We start from the raw sequence: 10,297 nt of genomic DNA, 5'->3' as shown, positions 1-10,297 counted from the left end.
AGACCATCCTGGCCAACATGGTGAAACCCTGTCTCTACTAAAAATAAACAAATTAGCTGCGTGTGATGGCATGTACCTGTAGTCCAAGCTATTCAGGAGTCTGAGGTAGGAGAATCGCTTGAACCCAGTAGGTGGAGGTTGCAGTGAGCTGAGATCATGCCACTACACTCCAGCCACTCCAGCCTGGCAACAGAGTAAGATTCCATCTCAGAAAAAAAAAAAAAAAAAAAGGAAAGGTAACTAAGTTGCTCATGTTGCTCAGGATCACACATCTGTCAGGTAGGGAAACCAGAATCTACCTCCGATCTCTGAGATGCAGAAACCTGATTTTGAAATCCAATATTCTTTCACCTCCCTAAAGTTGTTGAGGTTATTGAATGCCAGGCTAGAAAGTTTCTACTTACCTGGGAGAGCACTGAGTAGCCATGGAAGTTCCTGAGACAACTGAGGTACAACAGAGGAGATGGCTCAGGTTGTTTGGTGACACTAACAAGAAATAAGAGAATGTTTACACTGTAAGGAAAGCCTGATCTGGAAACATCACAGGAGGTCAGCCATCCAAGGCCCTGCTTAAATGCTCCTGGTACCTCGATAGCCAATGCATGGTCACTGGTCGGGGAGCTCTAAAATGGAAATTAAGGTTCCAATTCAGTAATCAGGCAAGGCTTGGTCAGAGTCCTGACCCTATTATTAGATTTTTTTGTATTTGACTGAGTTGCCTCCATTCTCTGGGACTCAGGCATGTTATTTGCAGCAATTCATATTTCACAGGGTTGTTGTAAAGATTAGCAGAGCTAACAGGTTTAAATAACTTTGCCTTTTGTCTGGCATGTTCAATGTACATTAGCTGGTATCATGAAAGCCTGAAACTATATCTTGGGCACACGTAGGCTGACCCTTTTTTAAGGCCCACAAAATTTAGCCTCTTCACCATCTTCCACAAAAAAATTTAAGCATACCAAGCATATGGTTGCTTTATTGAAGATTTGTGGGACAAATATATGGAATGAATATGGAGGTGCATTCCTGATAATGCACGTTCTCATAAGACCTGCTTCTCAAATCATTTCTTACTCTGCTGTCAGAGTTTTATAAGACCACCAGAGAAGAAAGAGTGGTAGTAGGCCACAGTGGGAATCTACTCTGGCACATGTGGAACAAGACCTGCTTTCCTCCTGCTTTGGAAGGCCTTCTAATGAAAGTCCCACTGAGGACCAAGTTCATGGATGCTGCTGCTGCATTTTGGCATGAGCAGGAATATCTAAAAGGCAGAAAGGACATGTTCCACCACCAAAAGGCCAGCTCATAAAGTAATCTAGAAATTAAGGGAGCCAGCTGCATTTGGTTTGGATTTTTACCTATTATAAAATATTCTTCCATAATACCCTTCATATTCATATAGTGCCTTTTTTTTTGCAACCTGGAACATAGTATTTCTTCAAATTATCATCCATATACTAGACATTTTTCATTGCAGTGAAAAGGTATTTTGCACTTAATGCCAGCCTTGTTGTTGGTGTTATAGGGGAATTCAAAAAAATGTAAGCCACATTTTCTTCCCTAAGTGGCTTATAATTTCATCAGGAAGGGGAAAAGAAAGTACTAGCATGCGGTCAATGTAGAGAAAGAACGATGTGGCTGTGGGTGGGAATGATCTGAAGAAGTGGGGAGTTGGAACTTGAGCTTAGACATATAAAATGATTATGGTATAGGTAAATGGAGATGACATTTGTGAAGAAGCGAGCAACATGAACAAAGGTAGAAGGAAGACTAGGAATAATTTGGGTAGATGTTAAAATATTTGCCTATTAGAGTGGTAATCATTGAAAATATATTTGGAAAAGAGAAGTGTACTCAGATTGGATAGGGTTTTGGCTTCCAGGAGGTGGCATAATCCTCTGAACCTTTCCAAGCTCCCATCTTCTTATTTATGCTGATGCAACAAGATCATAACTTGTCTCCTGAATCCAGTTTGCACGGCTCATGACATGCAAAGTGATATTCTTAAAACTGCCGAATTAGCCATGCCACTTCCCTGCTACAACCCTTTCCCAGCTTCCTTTGTCTTCTGGGAGAAGTTCAAAACTGTTAACATGGCCCATGAGGTGTTCGGTGCTTGTGATCTGCTTTCTGCTGACCTTTAAACTTCTCACTCTCTGCACACGCCGCATTCCAGCTCTTTGTTCAGTCACTTTGGCTTTGATTCTGTTCCCCAGTGATCCCTCCCACACCTACTGGAAAGCCTTAACTTGTGCTAGAAGGTTCTTCCCTTCCAGTGTTCTCCTTCACCTAATTGGTTAGTCTTTATCATGAATCGCAGCTCACAGCTCACATAAGACTTGCTAGGGGACACTTTCCCTGACTTCCTATATTAAATCCCTTCTTTTATGCTCACAAAATACCTACACATCTGCCTTTTAAGACTGAATCTCAGTTTATTCTTACATATCTATTTATATGACTATTTAAATGCTGTCTTCTACTGGACTATACGCACCAGGAAGGAAAAAAAATGTGCGTGGTTTGCTCATGGTTGCATGTCCAGCAATAGCACAGTGCCTGACAAAAAACAGACACTGAATGGAGATCTGTTGGGTTAATAAATGGTGGAATGAATCAATTGGTGAATGAACAATAAGCAACGCTCTCACCAGACTTTGGCCCATATTTAATATACTTTCTCCTAATGACCGAGTTTGAGGAATATTAGTTGCTTGTTTTAAGAACTTCCTATGTTTTTCTTTGGCCAGTTATTTTTAGAACTTTCATACATGAACTGAGAAACCAATTTTATACCAACCCTTATCTTTTATTCCCCTGAGTCCAGGTTGTTTTAAAAATAGAAGTAAACATTCCAATTTGTTGTTCAGTTTACATTTCAGTTTTTCTTTTTTCTCTTTTATTCTGAATATTGTAAGTGGTTAGAAAAACCAAACGTTTGCATTTATATTGCTCTTTTTATCAGCAGATTTCTCAGAGCTTTAAAAGCATTTATTAATATTTATGATAGCATTTCGACCTATAAAAATTATCCACATTAAAGCTCCTTGAAGACACAGATGCTGCAACAGTTTTACGATTTGCAGCAAAAATTTCAAATACAAATTGGAGGTTTTGATTAAACCCAATAAACTGACTAATGGTGAATTCCTACAGGAAGAACCCATCATTCCAAACTCAACAACAAGGTCTATTCAAAGTATAGGTGAATTTAGAAAGCTACTGTTTCAAAACTCAAGGATTTGAAATACTTGCAAAAGAACAGGATAGCATTTGCTCAACTATTTCTAACTTCTTGAGATATGTAATTAAATCTTTAGCCCTACACTTTTTTCTTCAAGCACGAGGTTTTACTATACACTGCAAATTTTGATATACTATTTTTTAGTTATGTTTACTTCAAAAATATTTTCTAATTTCAACTTTAGTTTTCTTCTTTGACCCATGGGTTCTTTAGAAATGTATTGCTTAGTTTTCAAATATTTGGCTATTTTCCAATTACCAATTTCACTGATCTCAGCTTTAATTCCTCTTTGGTAAGAGAACATTTTTATATGGTTTCCTAAGACTAGCAGTATGGATTATATGCACAAATTTTCAGTTTTGGGAATGTTTGGTGTACATAAACTGCATATTTTCAAATGTGTGTACTGTTTTATATATACATGTAAATTAGATTGAATTTGTTAATCATGTCCTTCAAATATGCTTTTTTTTGGATTTATTATCGTCTTTTTTTAATCAGTTACTGAGTATTTTATCAACAATTACTAAAGTCTAGAATTACATTGTGGCTATGTCAAATTTTCCTGTTAATTTCATCCATTTTTACTTACTACATTTTGATGTTGTGCTATTAGTGCATATAAAGAATTATTGACTTATTCAAGGAGAACTACAAACCACTGCCCAAAGAAATAAGAGAGGACATAAACAAATGGAAAAACATTTCATGCTCATGGACAGGAAGAATAAATACTGTGAAGATGGCCATACTGTCCAAAGTAATTTATAGATTCAATGCTGTCCCCATCAAGCTACCATTGACTTTCTTCACAGAATTAGAAAAAAACTACTTTAAATTTCATAGAAAAGCAAAAAAGAGCCTGTATAGCCAAGACAATCCAAAGAAAAAAGAAGAAAGCTGGAGGCATCACACTACCTGACTTTAAACTATATTACATGGCTACAGTAACCAAAAGAGCATGGTACTGGTACCAAAACAGATATATAGGCCAATTGAACAGAACAGCAGCCTCAGAAATAAGGCCACACATCTACAACCATCCAATCTTTGACATACCTGACAAAAACAAGCAATGGGGAAAGGATTACCTATTTAATAAGTGGTGGAAAAACTGGCTAGCCATATACAGAAAACTGAAGCTGCACCCCTTCCTTACACCTTATACAAAAATTAATTCAATATGGATTAAAGGCTGAAATATAAGACCTAAAACCATGAATAAAATAGAAGAAAACCTAGGCAATACTCTTCAGTACATAGACATGGGCAAAGTCTTCATGACTAAAACGCCAAAAGCAATGGCAACAAAAGCCAAAATTGACAAATGGGATCTAATTAAACTAAAGAGCTTCTGCACAGCAAAAGAAACTATTATTAAAGTGAACAAGTAGCTTACAGAATGGGAGAAAAGTTTTGCAATCTACCCATCTGACAAAGGTGTAATATCCAGAATCTACAAGGAACTTAAACAAATTTACAATAAAAACACAACCCCATCAAAAAGTGGGCAAAGGATATGAACAGACACTTCCAAAAGAAGACATTTATGTGGCCAAAAAACATATGAAAAAAGCTCATCATAACTGGTCATTAGAGAAATGTAAATCAAAACCACAATGAGATACCATTTCAGGCCAGTTAGAATGGCAATTATTAAAAAATCAGGAGACAACAGATACTGGAGAAAATATGGAGAAATAGGGAAACTTTTACACTGTTGGTGGGAGTGTAAATTAGTTCAACCATTACGGAAGACTGTGGCGATTCCTAAAGGATCCAGAACCAGAAATATCATTTGACCCAGCAATCCCATTATTGCATATTTACCTAAATAATTATAAGTCATTCTATAAAGACACATGCACCTGTATGTTTATTGCAGCACTGTACAATAGCAAAGACTTGGAACCAACCCAAATACCCATCAATGATAGACTGGATATATAAAATGTGGCACAAATATACCATGGCATACTATACAGCCATAAAAAAGGATGAGTTCATGTCCTTTGCAGGGACATGGATAAAGCTGGAAACCATCATTGTCAGCAAACTGACACAGGAACAGAAACCCAAACACCACATGTTCTCACTCATAAGTGGGTGTTGAACAATGAAAACACATGAACACAGAGAGGGGAACATCACACACTGGGGCCTGTTGGGGAGTTGGGGGCTAGGGGAGGGATAGCATTAGGAGACATACCTAATGTAGATGACAGGGTGATGGATGCAGCAAACAATCATGGCATGTGTATACCTACATAAAAAAATCTTCAGGTTCTGCACATGTACCCCAGAATTTAAAGTATAATGATAAAAAAAGAATTTATTAACAAATATTCTATGCCATATCGTAACTTTGATGTATAAACTGCAAATGTTTCATTTCATTTTTCCAATTATTTAATAAAAATATTTTTATGGCAATAAATAAATAATTTTGCTATTGATATTGTGTGTAAAAACTCCCTGCTAAAGGTCATAAAGATTTTCTCCTCTGTTATATTCTTAAAATTTTGTAGTTTTACAATTTCCATTTAAATCCATAATCCATTTTGAGTATTTTTTATAAGGTTGTCATTTAGGTTAAGATTCATGTTTTTGCCAATGGATATCAATTGTTTCTTCAAATACCTTTTAGTCACACCCTCTTTCTTCTCCACTCTTGGTGCTCTTATAATACATATATTTGATATTTCTTATGGTTCCATAGGTTTCTGGGTATATGATTATTTTGTTTTTGTTTTTTTAAGGTCTATTTTTTTCTGTCGTTCAGATTGAGCAATTTCTATTTTTTTTATATTAAGTTCATTGATTCTTTCCTCTGTCCTCTCCGTTCTGCTATTGAGCCTATCCAGCGAGGTTATTATTACTATTTTTTAATTTGCTCATTGGTTCTTCATGTCCTTTTTTTTTTTTTTTTTTTTTTTTNTTTTTGCAAAGGAAATACTTTTCATCTGTTTCAAGCATGCTTTTAAATTACTTAATAAAACATTTTTATAATGGCTGCTGTAAAATCCTTGTCAGAGAATTACAGCATCTATGCCATCTTGGGATTAGAATCATGGACTATCTTTTCTTATTTAAGTGGCAATTTTTCTGGTTCTTGTTAAGACATCAAAGTGATGTTTTTATTGTACCTATATATTTTTGATATTTTGTTATGTGACCATGGATCTTAGTTAAATCTTCTGTTTTAGCTGGCCTCCTCTAAAGAAAGGTGTTACATCATTACTGACAAATGGTAGTAGAGTCCAGGTTTCCTTCTCAACCTCATTTGATACCTTAGTTGGGGAAGGATTCCTCAATATTGTTAGTCAGAGTTGGAAGTTCTGGCTCTCCATTAAGTCTTCACTGATACCATGCTGCCTGGGAAGGGCAGAAGTGCTTTATTATTGCTTCTTACTGCCTTCCACTGACACTTGTGGATTGAGGGTATGGGGAGGTTATTTTTATCATACCTGGGGGATTATGAAATTTCTGATTCTCTGTTAGGACTTCTCTGATACCAATTTGGAGAGTACTTCATTATGGATGAGTGAAGTGGAATTACAGAATCACTCTTCACCCCACTGTGGTCTCTGCTGATGCTGCAACTGGAGAATGGCTTTTAACCAGGGATAGAAATAAAAGTTTCTGCTCACCACTTGGCCTTCTTGGGCACCACTCTGGAGGGGATTGGAGGAACACATCTAGTGTTGTGTGCAGGTGAAAGTGTAGACTTACAAATTAGTCTGTATTTGTGGGGATGGGTTGAGATTCAGGTTTTCCTGTGATGTTTGGTTTGGGGAGAGTGTTTACTACCTAAAAATTTTCTGTATTGTTCAGCTGTTCCTTTCCTGGTCATTTGGCTATAGAAGCCAGCTTTTCTTGTGGCTCTGTTGCTGACGCCTGTTGGTGTGCTAGGTTGCTCTGCAGATTGTTCATTGCATTTATCCCCCATAACTAGCTATCACTTTAGATCTTGAATATTTAGAACATAGATTTCTAAAAATTGAAAATAAAAAAGCTTTATACCAGTGTTGTTATGGAAAACTAAAGAAAACGTTTTCAAAATCTTGTGAACTATCTTAGCTATCTGAAAGCCAAAACTTTACTAGGATCAAATCCTTATATTTTATGTTCAAAATGAATACAATCTTTTTATTTTAAAACCAGGAGTCATTAGGATTCTTTCAAGTCTTTGTTTTCTTACCCCTATTCTATTATTTCAGCATATAATATTATATAAACTATTATAGAAACTTTATTGATATACATCAGAAATAATGAAAGAAATAAGGCAACCTTATAATAAAATCCTTTTTCGATTCAGTACTTAAAGCCAAATAAAATTTTTTTTCATTTAGTATTTACAACACAGCTCTAGCATCCTATGAGTGATAATGGAGAACATATGGAGGGTAAAAACATATGGCATATCACCTCACACCATGTTCATAAGAATCTTTTCAGCAAAATATTCTCAAATATGAATTACATGATTTTCAGGTATTTGTTTGTTTTTGATTTTCAGGTACTAAAGGTTCTGCAATAGGTACTTAATCTAGCACTTAAAAAATATTAGTCATGCAGGATTTATTTGTACAACAGACAGTTCATAATTACTTTAGAGATTATTCTCTGAGGTAGGAAAAAAACAGCAATCACAGCTATTTAGTGCCCTTCCTCATATCCTAAGTTTCTCCTAAAGTTATTACCATATAGGGTCAGTAATAGTTGGCTGAAAAGTGAATCACCTTATGTTGTTAAATGTTTACAGATTAGTGATTAGTGATGACGACTTTGGAATCAGGTAAAACTTGTTTTGATTCTGAATTCTATCACTTACCAGATGCTTGACTTCAACAACTTATTTAGTCTGTCAAAACCCGTTTGTTGTTTTTTCATCTAAAATGAGGCTTACCATATTTAATTAGATGTTACAGTAATTAAATTAAAACATGAAAAGTGTTACATTTAGCATACTATGTGACACTTTTTATTTTTTATTTATTATAGCAGAAAAATGACTTTCTTGCTTAGACTGTATCTTTCTTTGGGATCTCCTAAATATCAGGTAAAAGAAAATAGCCCTTACAGATTGGGGTTTCTGAGGATTTTCATTGAAATTGAACCCACTTTCTGGGAGACTAACATGTTAGTACCATGCCTGGCACTTTGAGTCAAGGTAGCCCATGATTCTGCAAATATAGGCAAATTAAGACATACGACAGGGAAGAGAGACACCTGTTGATGGCCGGTCAAAGCCTGTTCACTTGTTAAATGACAATGCAGTATAATGTGGTACTTAAAAATTATAAACTAAGGAGAGACTACCTAAATTTGTGTTTAGGTATACCTACTACTGGCTGTACAAATGCAAATAAGTTCACCTCACTCTCAATATCCCAGTTTCTACGTATGTAAAATGGTGCTAGGAGCAGAACCTATCTCTTATGGTTGTTTGTGCATATTAGAAAAAAATAGTAGATATTAAGTTGGTAGAACATTATTACTTACTATTTAACTCTGACTACACAGAAGTTAATGTTACTCCCAACTGTCTCTGGGAGTTCTGCATCTTTTATTCCCTGTCTTACAAAAAAGCTCTTTGCCTACCTGGAGCCTGGCAAAGAGAAAGGAGTCTTCTCTTACTTTGGTTAAAAATATTCCACATAAAACAACATCACAATGGCTTTATACAACCAATATCTGACTATATTTATATTTTTACCTATACATATTGGTATAGGCATAGGCTCTAAAGAGAATATTCATGTTTTAGGCTTGTTTTTTACCTCTTGCATGCATTCCATTAAAAATACACCTTGTTGAAGTATGTTTAATTTTCATGCAATTAAATATACCTCTCTTAAATGTGAAATTGAGTTTTGACAAATGTTTACACTCTTATAACCACCACCATAATCATATATATGACATCTCTATCAGCTCCCCCAAAATTATCTCATATACTTTTGTAATTAATAGCTACCCCCTCTTCCCAACCAACTATTGATCTGCTTTCTCTCTTAAAGATTCTTTTCTTCCTACAACTTTATGTAAATGATATTTCTTTTGTAATCTTTTTGTCTGGCATATTTCACTGAGTATACCAGTTTTAAAATACATCTATGTCACTGCATATATCAGTGGTTTGCATATTCCCTCCATTTAATTTGTGTATTTATTTGCTGCATATATTCCATTGTGTGGATGTCCTGTAATTTGTTTATCCATTTACTTATTGATGGACTTGGGGGTTGTTTCCAGTATGCTGCTATTATGAGTAAAGCTGACATGAACATTTGTATACAAATCTTTTTGCTATTGCCTGTTTTTTCTAATTGACATGTACATACATCCTATATTTATATGAAATACGTCATAGAAATGTGAGAGGAGATAGATATACATGAGGTAGTAATGACTCTCTTGCTTTTGCTATTTTGTTTTATTTTTTCTGTTTCTAAAGATGTGGTGATGTTATCCTTTAGATATCTGGCATGTGACATCATGTAATTTGTTTGGTAGTTACCGTGTTCTCAGTTTCCCAGGACACATGGGAGTGGCTAAGTATTTTTAATGTTTGTTTCCACTTTTTATTTACATTTCTCTTTTTCCTCTGTGAGATGGTGAGTAATGCCGTGCCTGAGACGGGAGGGGAGTGCTATGTGGATTTGCTATTTCCTTGAAGATGAGATTTTAATATTTTTTTGCTGGAAGATTTTTTCCTCTTCCTTCATTTCATCTTCAGACTTTATTCCCTTGACAAGCTATTACTCACTGACCTCCTAGTGTTGCCTTTGCCATTAGCCTCAGTACTGATGCTGCTGGAAGAAGAGCCAAAAAGAAGCAGCTGTAACAGAAACAAACATTTTCCACCTTCCCTGCTTTTACCTTAGCCCATGAAATAAGTGTGCTCAGCCTATAGTCCACATGAGATATGGTTTGATTCTAAGAATCATGTTCAATGGGTTCTTTATAGCTCTTGGGATTACGGTGAAATTCCAACCTTTTCTCAAATTTGGACTTTTCCTTTATTCAGTTCCTTTGAGCTTTTAC

Source organism: Cebus imitator, unplaced genomic scaffold (assembly GCF_001604975.1).
Source record: "Cebus imitator isolate Cc_AM_T3 unplaced genomic scaffold, Cebus_imitator-1.0 Scaffold27, whole genome shotgun sequence".
Classification (NCBI taxonomy): domain Eukaryota; kingdom Metazoa; phylum Chordata; class Mammalia; order Primates; family Cebidae; genus Cebus; species Cebus imitator.
Note: the sequence above shows the minus strand (reverse complement) of the source record.